Source organism: Ursus americanus, chromosome 10, assembly GCF_024610735.1.
Source record: "Ursus americanus isolate L20-20 chromosome 10, mUrsAme1.1.p, whole genome shotgun sequence".
Taxonomy (NCBI): Eukaryota; Metazoa; Chordata; class Mammalia; order Carnivora; family Ursidae; genus Ursus; species Ursus americanus.
Window position 1 is genome coordinate 37,741,363 of NC_142136.1, and position 16,212 is coordinate 37,757,574.

A 16,212-nucleotide genomic window follows, 5' to 3' on the forward strand; every position below is an offset into this window, starting at 1 on the left:
TTTTTTTTTGTTTTTGTTTTGTTTTTTTGTTTTTTGTTTTTTTGTTTTTTGTTTTTTGTTTTTGTAAATTAAAACCAAGTATGCACTAGCTGTAAATGGTTTTCTACTTATTTACAAATCGTTATTCTCACTCCTTGATATAATTACGGGCACTTATTTTGGTGTATTGTGGTTAAGAATCACATGACTTAAATAAATTATACATATTGATTTAGCAAAACCAAGGGTTGGGGAGCAACATGGGCCACTGAAATGAACAAGAAACCAATGATTATATTTTTTGTTAACATTCATTCAAGATGCCTTAATTATGCGTTCATTTTACTTGTCAATGCAGTCAAAATACGGCTTAATAAATGTAACAGTCTCTATTAGTTATGATTTTTTGGACTTGTTATGGAAAGCAATACCTTAGACTTTTTGTTTTGATTAAAACTAGAATTTTGTTTTGCCATTAAAATAAGGACTGAAAATATTCCTGTCTACATATAACCCTTATAAATATTTATTTTCAGAATTTTGGCATTAAAGGCGAATATTAGATATTCTGCTGCTAAGGAGTTCTGTACCTTTGAGTCTTAGTTTCTTCATTTGTAAAATGGGGATAAAAATACAATCCAGGGTGTTTGTAAGGATTAAATACATTAATTTGTGTGAAAGTGTCTAGGTAAAAGCAGAGTTTTAAAAACTATACCAATGCAATTTTATTACTACTGCCATTGCCTCGTTTTAAAGTTAATAATTTTAGGTTTTAATAGGAAGTAAAAGCTTTTAGGTTTTCTTTATGGAAGTAGAAATTGCAATTTCTTTGTGATTTTAGGGTAATAAGTAATCATAAAAATATCAAATAAAAACTCATGGCTATTAATATTTAGAGTTTGATTTTCCCTTTAATGCTACTTTGTGTTTTATGAAAGTGGATGTTGTTCAGGTTTGTTTTTTTCCTTTCTTGTGAAAATAAGGATGATGACCACAATAACACAGGTGCTGTGCTTGAAATAAGATATCTCATTGAATTATCATCACACCTGTAAAGTAGGCACTATTGTACACCTTTCATAAATAAAATGAGACTTAGAAATATTAAAAATGACATGTTTGATATGACAGAACTGGGGGTGGAAGCAGAATTCAGCTGAGGCAATCAGCAGTAGGAGCCCATATCTATACTGTATTATGCTTGCTGTCTTCATACTGATAGTATGAAGGTAACTTTTGCAGGCTCACAAATTCTAGGAGGACAGATCTCTGTCTTAGCACTTTTCCCACATAATTACTCATGTTAATATTCCCTCAACAGATCTAGCAACATTGTTGGCACATAGTTGCTCCATCAATATGGTTGCAGGGTTACTGGTCTCATATACTAGATGAGGGCAGAGAGCTGGGTGCTGAGGTTTGAGTACCAACCTGAGGGTGAAAACCATGGCTCCACTTGTGTCATCCTAGCTGCAGTCCTGTAGTAGATGTTTCTTTGGATGATTCCATTCTTGATTAGAACTGATAAGATCATGGGATAGTTTATATCCTATGAATCACAAACTTAATATAAAATATTTTTGAAGATCAAAGGAACTGGTTTATTTATTATATTCATCGCTAGATAGTTTTCCGTTGCTGTAGTTTTGCAATTTAACATGTAAGCTCAAAACTTGAAGAACATGAAACCTCCAGGCCTTGATCAATTTTTCTTAGGCTTTAATGGTAAATAAAAATGTCTCTATGACAAGTGTAAAGAATGTGGAGAAGGACTTCAAAGGACCTGGAAGAAAATTATGTCTGAAGCAAGAAATGCCAAGTTTTAAATGCAAATGAATATGTTGATTGATTCAGAAAAGTGGTAATTTTAAAGAGAATGTTGGTTTCCTTTGCCTTAATCTTTTCATTTAAAATTAAAACTCATACAAGCATTCTAACCAAATGCTGGTTATTGCATATAACAAGGAACAACATAATTACTTTTTTCTTTTCTTTTTCTTTTCCTTTTCTGTGTCTCATTGCACATGTGCACACTGCTGTTACCTAGGAGAGGAAGCAGTGTACATCAGCTGTAAAAATCCAAAGAATAGAGGAAATTCCTATAATTGGTCCCTAACCGTCTGGGGAGAGCTGCTTCACACAAAGAAATGGTCTTGAACAAATCTTATTCTGTAGTATGTTTCCTTCAAATCACAAAGGGGAAGAAAAAATACAAATTCCAATTAATGTAATTTTGCAGGAAAAAAAAAAAAAGACATGGAAGGTATTCTTAACATCCTAGATATGCTTATAAATTCTCAAAGCCACTGAGACTTAGTGACTTCTGAGGACTTAAAGTATGTTAAAAAGATAGACCCGCATTTAAATGCTGATCTCAACTTTTCACTGGGGACCACTAAAAAGCCTTTCAGAAGAAAAGACCAGGATCAGCAAAACATGAAATCATTATAGCAGCAGACTTTCTAGGTCTGCTTTATATTATACTTTTGAAAAGGACATTTGTTTAAGGATATGATAGTTTTATCCTGCATGTAATGCATGCTCATTTACTAGGGAGGATGGAGTGGGTTGGAGGGGTGGGATGGAATACTAGGACAGTGAGTTTACAGAACGAAAATGCAAAATAACTGGCCCAGACCCCAGCTATTTCTTAGCAATTCATCTGTGAAGGCATTTTTCTAATACCGAATGAGGGCAAAAAAGAAACAATAGTTTCTGCTTGTAAATGCGTCCCTGAAATATAAGGAAATGATTTTGGCTTTTGAAAAGTTGCCTGTCGTAGAACAGTCCCCAAATGTCCTTGCCTTCCTTCAAAATCACTTCATTTCAGTTGTTATTCCTTTTTGGTTAACAACAACAGCAACAACAACACTGAATATGGTACCCTCTTCAAGCTCATTAACACAGCTGTGAATATTAGCCAGAGGTCAATTTAAAGTGAGACAAGCGTATCCTCCCTCCAGCAACAGCGCAGAGCGTGTGGTTAGATGTGACCCAACAGCACTTGCTATCCCATTAAATACACGCCATGGACTTGTATGTGTGATGTAGACTTCCTCTCACTCTCTCCTCTTACCCCACTCCCACCTGTGCTGTTAAAAAAGAAAAAATACCATTAATAGATTTAAATTACCGCAAAGATAAAGCCATTTTATCTTTCCAAAAATTGTCATTCTCATTCAAAAAAATGAAGGTCTGATAGAAAGTTTAAGCATCGAATTTTCAGCTGTCGAAAATAAGAAATTGAATAAAAAAGAATGCTAAGTCTAAAAACAATGGTCTAAGAAGTCTTTTCAGATCAACTGTAATACTTGCAGAACAGATAAAATGCTGTAGGCTAAGGGAGGGGAGCAGAGAAATGGTCCATTAGAGCATCTTTCCTCCATTGTTTATCTACTTTGTATGTATAAAAATGCTTCTCCTTGCCTCTGGGCACCTATATAACAAAATTCAGAACCTTGAAAGAATAACTAAACTTAAAACAGAAAGCCAAAATCACAGTTGTTCCTTGCCAAACTAGAATCTCACTTCCTATCAGAAAAAAAGAGAGGGGGAAAAAAACCCTGCTTCACTATTTACTTTATGAAATGTTTAGAAAAAAAAAAAAACTGCTCTTAAGTGGAAGTTTGTTTTGACTGAAGAAGGCTTTTCTGGCAGAGTATGTTTAATAAAAGAGAAAGAAGTTGCCAGTTATCCACAAGCATTGAAAGCATTTCAGAATTGGACCCCTTTCATAAGTCCTTAATGTAACCACTACCGCTTCTAAATGTGAACAGTCTCAAAGATTCCTGGAAGGATCTATTTTGGAAAGGGTCATTTGCTGGTTTCCGATGTTCCGTGCATATTTTTTGTGCACTTTACAAAATTTACTGAGCAGATGATTTTTCAAGATTTCCATTGACATAAATAATGGCAGAAAGCCTGAATCAAGATGTCCATCTGAGCAAAGCAAGGATAATCATTCTGGTTTGTTTGTTTGTTTTGTCTTGGTTTGTTTTTTAGGAATTTGGTTTCAAAATTACACTAGAAATTTCATTTGGAGGAAAGAACATATGGCATGTGTGATAACCTCCATTGTATAAATCATCATAAGTCCACATATCAATTTATATGCATTTTATATATGCTTAGTTTTGTGACATCTTAATGAGTCAAGTAAGTTACCATGAGCATGTAGCTTCATTACATAAAATCTTAGGAAAGGCTTTATTAGAGACACGGATTTCTGCTGTTATTCAATATCAAATATAACAGAGACTGTTTAGCATGAATTTCCTGGAAACATTTGAAGACTTTTCAATGTCATTTTATGTTGACTGAAATGGAACGTAGACTATTTCCTCAATTACCTGCCTAAAACATTCAGCAAAAAGAGACCTATTAAATCTGAAGATTAAAGGCAAGCCAGCTTTATAGCAGACAAAATTAATTCTTAAACTTATTGCCTTGCAAGAGCAAAAGACTTTCTGATTATAGATATTAAGATCCTATAATGTCATCCTTCAAAAGCACGTGTTAATCTAAAATCCTTATAAAATATGATTTTGGTGTCATTTTATTGACAGATATATCATCTCTTCTGAAGTTTGAGAAATGTCATTGAAATGACTTTCTAAACACTTTAGGGAGACTTTTCATTCATTATACTAGTATATTTTATATCCTATAAAGAATAGTACAGTAACCATCATGTAGTAATTTGACTTTGAACTGGACTACTTTGCATTGATTCTTCTCTTAGTCTCTATCCATAAAAGGTTCCTGTTACTTATTTCTGGATTTGAAAAGTTAGGACATGCATACCTGAATATATGACTGAAACTTCAAAAGGTTTTCTTTGTGTAGTCCACTATTTTATATCATAAAACCTATAGTATAAACTGTAGTGTGGCTGATAATCTAATAGGGTAAAATATCCTTTCCTATTAGGCATGGAGAGTCTCTTCTTGTTTTTGAGAAATCATATTTTGTCTTAATTAAGACTGTTGAGCTTCTCTGGTACTAAATGAGGTGCCTAAAATCCCTCAATATTCCTATCATGTATGAAAAAGGAAGAACAAAAAAATTTGACAAGGTAAAAATAATTAATTCAGAACACTTGGAAGAAACCTAAGAATCATAATAGAGAGATACTTCATTTATAAGTATCTTGTTCAGACCAAATCATGAGTTCTTGAAGAATTCTATTTCTTTGGTGTTTGCTGCTAATATTTGGACAGTCTTCCAAAGAATGCTTTGGGTAGTCATCAATGCATGTTGGAGTGGATTTTTTTTTTTTTTTAATTTCATCATTACATTGTACTATGGTGCGTAAAAGATTTTTCCTTTAAGGTCTTTCAGGGAGACTAATGAATATCAGATTTAACGTAACTTTCATTTTCTGGTTGTTTTTATGTCAAACACCAAAGATGGGGAATCTGAAAATCTGTGAACATTCCCACCCCCCAATTAAGTCTATGGATATACTTGTAAAGTAGTGATTTAGTGTGTAGAGGAACTAATTTTTGGAATTAAAGGGGTCAAAGTGACAGGTGGGCTTTAAATAACTGACAAACATGAGAAGTTTTAATTTGAAAGAACGTGATCGCTGAGATAGTGTTTCCTACTTCATCTCATTTTTGTGTAAGGAAATACATAGTGAATTGCAGAACATTTGCATGTCCTCTTCGAATGTTTTTCTCCCTGATGCATACCATACTCACCTTCTATCAACAGCTTTAAAATGTGAGTGGAATGAATCACGAGGAACGCTGGATCTGATATACAAAGGTGTTCTCTGGACACTCTATTAGCATTCTTTTACAGTGAATGATAAAAGTCCTTCACACAGGGATTTAGCATCGTTGACATTTTTACTCCTTCAATGTCAGTTTGGTATATAGCAAGTGCCTAACGTTTAACGCTTTTAATATGTGTACTTGTTCCCAGAACTATAGATATTTCCTAGTATGAATATTTTATAAATTGTATGAATATTTCACTAATTAACTGAGGTGGTTCAAGATTAATAGACACTGGTTCTTTATCTGGACTGTATTTTCTTTAGCAATGACAAGGCCCTTCTCATATGAACACTGTTCATGAGGACGAAAAACAAGGATCACTGTTCCTAAGATTCTTATAAATTTTACAAAGTTGTAGCACCTACCCTGTCCTTCATTTTAAAACATTTTCTTCTTGTTTCCTGACAAAATAAGCCCGCTATTTTTAAAGCAAATTAAACATCTCTTTTGGAAATTGTGTGGCAAAACAGAGGTTAAGAATTGTTGCTCTAAAGAGTTCTATTTGCAGTTCCTCTTTACACATTTTTCTGTTAGAAAGCTCCTAAAAGGAGCTTTTTTTTTTTTTTTTTTTTTTTTTTTCCGTTCTTAGGCTGGGGGGAGTTCCTCTGTGATAGTTACTATTGCCTTTCAGGGGGATATAGGACCCGATTTCTCATGAGAGAAAATGGGAAGTGTGTTCTCTGACAGGGTTCAGTCTCCCAAAATACAGGGTGCTTAATGCTTATAATACACTTACGTATAAAGATGCACTTCTTCAATTTCCCTTTCATAGTCTGCCTGAGCATGTAACAGCCATGATATCTTCAAGTGAGTCTGAATTGAATAGGACTTCGGTTGGAAGCCTCTAGCACTGGGGAGGCTACATGTATATGATGATATATCTCTCCCTTTGTACCACTCCTCCAGAGTTCAGCCTGCTCTTCTGTCTGGCCAGCAGAGAGTCCCCTCCCTTCCTCCCGTCCTCCATTCCTCCTTTCCTTCCTAGATCTTTTGTGACTTTTCTAAACCTGTAAGCCCAAGAGTGAAGGAACACCTTCTTGGAGAGCTCTCCTACTTTTTCCAGTTCAGATACTACAGATGTCTTTTTTCTTGTGCTGGAGCGTTTATGTTAGATATATTTGTATCTTATGCTAGATGTATCTATATTAGATATATTTATATTTTATAAACATCTCCATTATGAAGTCAGTGTGATGAGAACCACTTTTCCAATAACTAGCAGAAAGGAGCACTATACAAAACCCCAAACCTGGAGCAGATCAAACTTTAGCCACAAGACTTCCTAATTCTAAACCTTAGATTCCTTAATGTTAAATTCTATGTCTATATCACAGAATTGTTGTGAAGTTCAACGGATGATATTTTTGAGAAAATACAAAGAATAAAACTGAGTAAAAACGAGTTCTTAAAGTCTAGTCCTGTTGCTGTCCAAGATGCTAATGATATATTTGATGAAATAATTTGTTTTGATGTATTTAATACATATTTAAGGAAAATAAGTCTAATTTTTCAATGCCTAGTTTCTCATTTTATTTACTCACATCAAATCTACCATTATTTCTAAACATTGCAAGGATTTTAATTTCAGAAACTAAATTCAAATATGCTAGTATCTATTTGTACTTCTTTATTCTCTTAATATTTTAATTTTACTTTTCCTTAGTATCACATTGCACTCTCAAAGTGTATCTTTGTTAATTCTGTAACATTTTCTTGAGCATGTGCCAAACACACTCAACTGCTAGATAGGAAGTAGTGAACTAGGCTGCCATCTTTGTTTTCATTTAAAATTCAAACATCAGGTATGAATGGGGCTATTGAAACTGTTGCTGATTTAAAAGTCACACAATCTAAATGAATTAAAACCCATAATTGTTAAAATATCAGCTTTTTATTAGAATCAGTTTGAGCCATTTTTCTGGTCTTTAATGCAGAGCAATTTTATTTCCATATTGAATCAATGTAAGATCTTAGCAGAGGTAATTAATGTTGATAAATGGAACTATATAAAAGTTTATTAAAACTTATACAGGCATACCTTGGAGGTATTGTGAGTTTGGTTCTAGATCATTACAATAAAGCAAATATTGCAATAAAGCGAGTCAAAAATAAGCTATTTGGTTTTTCAGTGCATATAAAAGTTATGCTTACATTATACTGTAGCCTATGAAGTCTCTTAGCATTCTATCTGAAAAAATGTATATTCCTTAATTTAAAAATACATTATCAATAAAAAGTGCTAACCATCATCTGAGCCTTTAGCAAATCACAATCTTTTTGTGATCTGGAAAATCACAATCGTACCTCTGTGTTGATGGCTTCAAACTGATCAGGGTGGTGGTTGCTGAAGATTGGGTGGCTGTTGTGATTTCTTAAAGTGAGACAACGATAAAGTTTATGCATCAATTACCTCTCCCTTTCATGAACGATTTCTCTGTAGCATGCAATACTGTTAGATAGTGTTTAACCTAAAGTAGAACTTCTTTCAAAACTGGAGTCAGTCCTCTCAAATGCTGCTACTGATTTATCAATTAAGTTTTTGTAATATTCTAAATCCTTTCTTGTCATTTCAACAATCTTCACAGCCTCTTCACCAGAAGTAGATTCCATCTCAAGAAGCCACTTTCTTTGCTCATCCATAAAAAGCAATTGCTCATCCATTACATTTTTATCATAAGATTGCAGCAATTCAGTCACATCTTCAGGCTCCACTTCTAGTTCTCTTGCTATTTCTACCACATGGGCAGTTACTTCCTCTACTAAAGTGTTAACCCTCTCAAAGTCATCCATGAGGACTGGAATCAACTTCTTCCAAACTCCTATTAATGTTGATATGTTGACCTCTACCCATGAATCAGAGAGGTTACTAATAGCATCTACAATGGTGAATCCTGTCCAAAAGGTTTTCAATTCACTTTGCTCAGATTCATCAGAAGAATCACTATCTACAGCAGCAATAGCCTTCTAAGATGTATTTCTTAAATAGTAAGATTTGAAAGTTGAAATTACTACTTGATCCATGGGCTGCAGAATACATCACTGTGTTAGCAGGCATGAAAATATTAATCTTGTTGCACATCTCCATCAGAGCTCTTAACTGACCAAGTGCATTGTCAATGAGCAGTAATATTTTGAAAGGAGTATGTGTTTCTGTTTCAATTAGCAATAATCGCGCCTCGGATAAACCTCATTGGCTATGATACTGCCACTGCGCAAAGCTGAAAGGAGTATGTGTTTCTGAAGAGTAGATTTCAACAGTGGGCTTAAAATATTTAGTAAGCCATGCTGTAAACAGATTGGCTGTCATCTAGGCTTTGTTGGTCCATTTATAGAGTACCCGCAGAGTAGACTTAGCATAACTCTTAAGGGCCCTACGATTTTTGAAATGGCCAATGAGCATTGACTGGCTTCAACATCAAGTCACCACCTGCATTAGCCCCTAACAAGACAGTCAGCCTGTCCTTTGAACCTTTGAAGCCAAGCACTGACTTGTCCTTTCTAGCTTTGAAATAACTAGATGGCATCTTTTTCCAATAGAAGGCTGTTTCATCTATCTGAAAATCTGTCGTTTAGTGTAACCACCTTCATTAATTACCATAGCCAGATCTTCTGGATAACTTGCTGCAGCTACTCCAACAGCACTTGCTGCTTCCCCTTGCATTTTATGTTATGGAAATGGCTTCTTTCCTTACACCTCATGAACCAACCTGTGCTAGCTTCAAACTCTCTTCTGCAGCTTCCTCACCTCTCTCAGCCTTCACAGAATTGAAGAGAGTTAGGGCCTTGCTCTGGATCAGGCTTTGTCTTAAAGGAATGTTGTGACTGGTTTGATCTTTTGTCCAGACCACTAAAACTTTCTCCATATCAGCAATAAGGCTGTTTTGCTTTCTTATCATTCATGTGTTCACTGGAGTGGTACTTTTACATTTCCTTCAAGAACCTTTCCTTTGCATTCACAGCTTGGCTAACTGGTGCAAGAGGCATAGCTTTCAACCTATCTCAGCTTTCAACATACCTTCCTCACTAAGCTTAATAACTTTAGCTTTTGATTTAAAGTGGAGACATGTGACTCTTACTTCCTCTTGAACACTTGGGAGGCCAATGTAGGGTTATTAACTGGCTAAATTTCAATATTGTGTCTCAGGGAATAGGAGAGAAGAGAGAGAGAGAAAAGAGGATAGCTGGTTGGTGGAGTACTCAGAACATACAACATTTCTGATTAATTTGTTGTCTTATATGGGCACAATTCATGATGCCCTAAAGCAATTATAATATTAACATCAAAAATCACTGACCACAGATAATGAATATGTAATAATAATTTAAAAGTTTGAAATATTGCTAGAATTACCAAAATGTGACAGAGACACAAAGTGAGAAAGTGCTGTGGGAAAAATGATGCCAATAGACTTCCTCAACACAGGGTTGCCACAAATCTTCAATTTGTAAAACAGAAAACAAAACAAAACAAAAAACGAACCCAATTTCTGCACAGCACAATGAAATGAGGTATGCTTATCAATATACTAGACCATACAAAAATTTAATTGTTTGATTTTCCTAAAACATATAGTACCAAAACAATGGGGATGTAATGGCATTAATTGTCCACATTCTGGATTCAAATGAACATATTCTGATATTTACATGTATCTTCCCAGACTTTTATATCAGACTTGTTTGTTTTATTGATGGTAACATAAAATAGCAGTCACCAATATCACTGCAATACTTTCTTACCCAAAATGCATTTAGGTAGTCATCAAAAATTGTTTCATATAAAAATGTGAGCCCCATATTTATAAGTGGTAAGAGGCAAGTCTTACAGCCATTGAAAATACTAGTGCTTTGTAAATGAAGAATTATTGATGCAGAAGGGACTCCATATGATGATGTTGCCAGAAACTAAGGAATTCTAGAGTTGGTGCAATCATTTTCTTGAGATTCAGGATCATGGTTATTCCATGTAATCCAAAACTCGCACACCAGTTTGCTTCCCTTCCTCTCTTCTTCCCATTATTCAACTTCCATGTCTTCTGCTTTCCAATTCTTGTTTCTCCTTTTCCCACCCACTCATAATACTTAGCCTGCTGTTCCTATTGCATATGTGCTCTTGTCTCTCTTTTTATTTTTGGTAAGAGAAGAGAAACATTTATCCTGATGGTACAAATGCAGATCGTTGGAGAAGGCATATTGGAATGAACCAGGGGCTTTTAAGAAACATTATAGGCCCCATTGTAGATCAGTTAAATCAGAATTTTTGTGGGGCGGGGGACCAATAATTCTTATTTTAAAAAAGCACTGAAGGTAATTATAATGTGCCCTCAGGGTTGAGAACACCTAACATAGGGTAGAGAGGACTGGTTCCTCGACTTAAAGCAGCTACATACCAGATGTATGTGCTTGACGATATTATTCCCCAAGGTTTTCTGATTTCTACATCAAAGAGTTTGAATTAGATACTTTAAAGGGTCTTTCAAGTTTGCAGTATTTTTCTCCTTATTCTTTTACCAGTGGACTTTTACCTCTAATAGTTCTCATGTTGCACATTTTCCAGAAAAAGCTAAGATATACATGGATGGCCACCTGCGGTCATCATAATTAATGGCCAATTCTTCAACGTGAGCCAGACACTTTGTATGACTAAGTTCTGGACCCAGGAGGTACATTTAGTCTTCCAGACAATTGACTCAAAGTGCTCGTCATAAATCAGTGACCATTGACGCTAGCGAGCATGTTCTTTTATGATTTAACCCTTTCTTAAACCCCAAGAATATTGTTGTTTTGAAAAATAAGGCAATGGGGAGTGAGAAGAAAATACCATTTTTCAGTTGCAAAAGAGAAATCAACTGATGGAATGACATTATGAAGAACGTATTTCAGATAAAGAGAAATACCCAATCCTGTTACATAACTAACCCCCAAACACCAGAAAAGATCACTTGAAAATAATCCAGATGACTTAATTATTGACTGTTTGTCATTTGTGACCAAATGTCAGCTGATGGAAATTGTTCTGAGGTTAATGAAAGCATAATTACTTTATTTCAAGGGTTCATATCCAGAGTCAGATTGCATACTGTAGAGCAGATGTCATGCTATGGTGCAACCTGAACCTATTACAACGATTTCCTCTCAACTGGATTGGGTAACCAGATGTACAAGTCATATACCTTGAAAAGCAAAACTGCTGATTGTTGGGATGCTTTTAATTTTAAAGTAATAGTGACATATTTTGGATACGATCAAATCCTTGGTGATACTGGATATTAATAGCCACGGCAAATTTAGGAAAATAGCATCTTATGAGTAAGTTTGTATGATGGTTTCATTTTTATTCCCAGAGAAGTGGAAGAAAAGGAGATGAAGTTAGAGAATTTTGTATTATCACTCTGTTAGTTTCATTGGTAACTTCTGTGCTGGAATCAAATGGGGGAATTTGCTCTGATTGCAATATCCTACTGTGCTGAATCTCTGAGCGATTAAGACTTGTTAATAGTAGTGAAGAGTCAGTAAGACTGCTCATAGGTTTGAATGGCAACACTGAACAGTCAGAGCAAAAACTAAGTTATTTTAATAAGCAAATCTGAGTGGCACATAGTGTGACAGCTGATGCCCGAAGAAAGTCTTCCGTTAATGTTTCAGATGGTTATGTTATTACTTGGGTGATTTGACAAGAATCTACGATGCCTTATGCAAAATAGGACATGGCAGATGTCAGGACAGCAGAAGATACACATGTGATAGTCCTGACTAGAGTTTTGCCCTTGAGAACTGGGGGGAGTGTCATTTCCTTCCCAATAAAGTTATCATCTTAATGCTTTGGGTTCTCAAATAGGAAATCCTGAATCACACAGAGGCGCACATTGTTGATATTGTTTTATATTATTTTACTTTAAACCATAACTGTTCCATTTTGTTTCCAAGGAGAATTTTGTGTGATTTGATCAAGGTATTTAGTTACTCTGATCTATACAGGCTATTTTCAGTGATACATTAACAGATTACCATGAATTTAGTAGTTTAGATTAATAGAAGACACAGACTGTATGTAATAAAGCCTGAACACACAAAAACCATTACCATATCTTAAACATATCATGCAATTTACATAACGTGCATAAATAATGGACACTATGTACTGAGTACTATGAAGTGTCAGACAATGCACTAAACGGTCTTAACAGTTCACATCATTTGGTCCTCACAACTCGATGAGAAGGGCATGTGTTATTTTTAACCTTCTTATAGAGGAGAATACTAAGCCTCAATGAGACAGAGAACTTTGCTCAGAATCTCTCAAATAAATAGTAAATATGGGATTTAAAGCCACTTCATATGATAAATTCATGCATTTTCTATTGAGCTAAAATGTAAATAATGCTATAATGAACACAGGGTGTGAATATCCTTTTGAATTAGTGTGGTTTTTTTTTCTTTGTATAAATACCTAGAAGTGAAATTGCTGGATTGTATGGTATTTCAATTTTCAATTTTTTGATGGAACTTCCATATCATTTTCCATAGTGACTGCACCAATTTACATTCCCAATAACAGTCCATTGCTAAATGGCTAAAATGGACACCTCAGTCTTTCTCTGTTTCTCTCTCTGTCTCTCTTGCACAGAATATTTCCTTATTCTCTTACTGTATCATCTAGCATGACTACTGAAAATAAGACTGGAATCAGATTATTTGTGGGCACTCCCTTCAGCTTCAAATTTTTTAAAGAAATTTTTGATATGGAATTGAACAGATTTTCTCTCCTTTTTGGATATTTTCAAAGTTGTGCTTTTTAGTAAAAGCCAAGTATTGATTGTGAACAAAGATAAACAAATAATCCTTGTGGTTGATGACATTTTTAGGCCGAGCAGCTTTTTGAATAGCTGGAAGAGACCTCCAGTGAAGAAAGAACTCCCTTCTGCTTCTGTATATTAATAGCACATAAGTAGCTTTCGCAGAATCTGTAACAATAGCACCACCTCTCACTATTGCAGACATAGCTGAACAAATGTGGATAGGTTAAATGTTCTAAAATGTATTATAAAATTACATGTCACAGCAGCTGAAAGCCAATTTCCATTACAACATAGCTTCACTGTGCCGAAGTTGAGTCATCTCTATTTTGGTAACTGTTCTTTATCACTAAAGATAATTCATGCTCTATTTTCATCCTCATGATGGAGGCAAGAGGATCACCCCAAAGTTTTGACCTACAAAATTGCACTTGATAAAGCAGACTAAGGAAATAGTGATAGAGACTCTCATGCTTTCATTGAGCTTATGGTTGTAGATTTCAATAGACAAGATTTGATTTAAATAGATTATCAACTAGTCTTCATCCTTACATTATTATCGGAATCTGACTTGGCTTCCGTGTATCGGTTTCTGGCTCTTCATAGGCAATGATAGAATATTTACTGAGTAAAATGAATGAATGAGAAGTTCTCGCTTCTCACATTGCCTCTTATGTTGCCACACAATAACATTCCAGGGCACATAAATACAAATAATTTCCATAAGTCATTTTACAGAGCCTTCTATTCATAAAGACATTGTATAAAATTTGTGGAAAGAAAAAATGGAGCCACAGATATTTTACTGTTCTTTCCTGTTATTATTACCCACTTTGTAAAATGTTAAATTAGAGTCCAAGTGATTGATTCAGATTGCAACTTTAGTCTCCATTTCAAGAGATTAGACAGGGCTATTCATCTGAAACTACAGCATTATGTAAATAGTTTAGTTACCTTTCATTTCTAGTGGGCGCAATTAAATATAGCATATCAAATCCTCAAAATATATACTCAGTATCACATCCCAACCTGCTTTACTTCAGCACTATATGATGATCAGAGGACCAACCACAGGTCTAGGCTATGATGCCATCTAGAATACGGGTAATCCTAAAGAGGACAAGGTGCTGCAGTGAAGAACTGATTCATTCTCTACCTCATTACTTGTAGTTAGAATTTAAAATATTCAGTATGGATGGAGAGGAAGTAATAGCAATTCAGGAGGCACCATAGCAGACACATCAGAGAAGCCCTTTCTTGCTTTTTAGGGACAGGCAATGTTATTGTAAATAAGGACAGCACAACTTCACTATAGTCAACACTACCAGATCTCCTACTCTCCCACTGTCCAAGAAGAGAAAAAATATGGTGGGAAAACATGCCAATACCTCTCTCCACTTTTCAAGTGGACTACAATTTCTTCCACTTGTATTTTTCTGTGTTTTTTTTTCTTTTCATTGACCCCTGACAAGTTTACTGCATGTGTTTTCAAATTCCTCTTGACTATTCTCATTGTACAGCCTCCCCTCAGAGCACTGCTCTTTATAAACCACTAGTATCTCTTAAATACAGCCTACCAGGGTTCTTAATGTGAAATTGCCTTGGCTAGTGAAGTACTGGTATTTGGTGGAATATTCTACCTCATAATTTTAGAAAACCTTAAGCTTTATGTGAATGAAAGTGAGACAGAATGAAAAAAGTTGGGGGGGGAGACAGGAAATGTTCCTTATAAAATGATGTCTGTGGGAAGAAAATGGAGGGAGATGTAGAAAATATAAATTGATACATGCAGCTAGAGATTAGATTATTTTTTCCCAAGCTGGGCTCTGAAGCCAAATATCCAGTTTGAGCTGCCAATGATACCCCTGTGTGTCTCTGCCCTATCCTAACTCATAGCATCATAAAACACCAAACACATTAAAAAGTAGAAAATATTAATGTATTTTAACAATTCACAACAGATGTTTTGATATTTCTGAAATTGTGCTGCATCTTGAATCATGGTATCTTAAAGCTAGTTGATCACATTTTTAATGGCACATGGAATTATAGTACACTGTATAATTGATGGCATCTTAGAGTCAATGAAATGCATTATTATTAGCAACAATAGTTAAGAGTAATCTTTCCTACCCAGGAATGATTTTTATAAACCTATGCATATTACACAGGGGCCTGGAAATTTCTTACCCCTCACATGTCATTGCTACCTCATAACTGTGGCCTCTTTTCAGTTTCTTTGGCATAATAACTAACTGGCCCAATGTGACTTTTTTTCCTCTTTAAATAACCAGTTGTTTGATGGAGTTTTAAACATAAATTTGGGTGAAGCGTTGAAAAGTTTAAATTGCCATGTCACCCATACCAGATGCCACTTTCACATTGGTTTAGAAGCTCCTGGAGTGTCTTTATAGGTGACTTGTTTGTTCTCATACATGTTGCTAAGTTTATATATGCTGCTGTCTGGAAGTATTTTCAGATGAACTGTAGTAGCAAACCCTGCAATTCAGCCTGGATTCCTGAAGAATGTGCTTTTGAAAAACAAAAACAAAAACAAAAACCAAAAACCAAAAAAGGGTGGGGAACCCCCAAGCTTTAAATAAAGAAGCACACATATGTTAGCAGGAGGGAACTGGCTATGGGACCAAGATTTC

General features: G+C 35.1%; 1 protein-coding gene and 1 pseudogene across 2 annotated transcripts in view; one reads left to right on the top strand and one right to left on the bottom strand.

Moving 5' to 3' along the window:
- The window catches only part of PCDH9 (protocadherin 9), an 869,893-nt gene that overhangs the window by 75,683 nt on the left and 777,998 nt on the right, over window positions 1-16,212 (top strand). The gene's annotated exons all lie outside the window — the stretch shown is intronic.
- LOC123801174 (U4 spliceosomal RNA) lies at window positions 8,868-8,982 on the bottom strand (annotated as a pseudogene).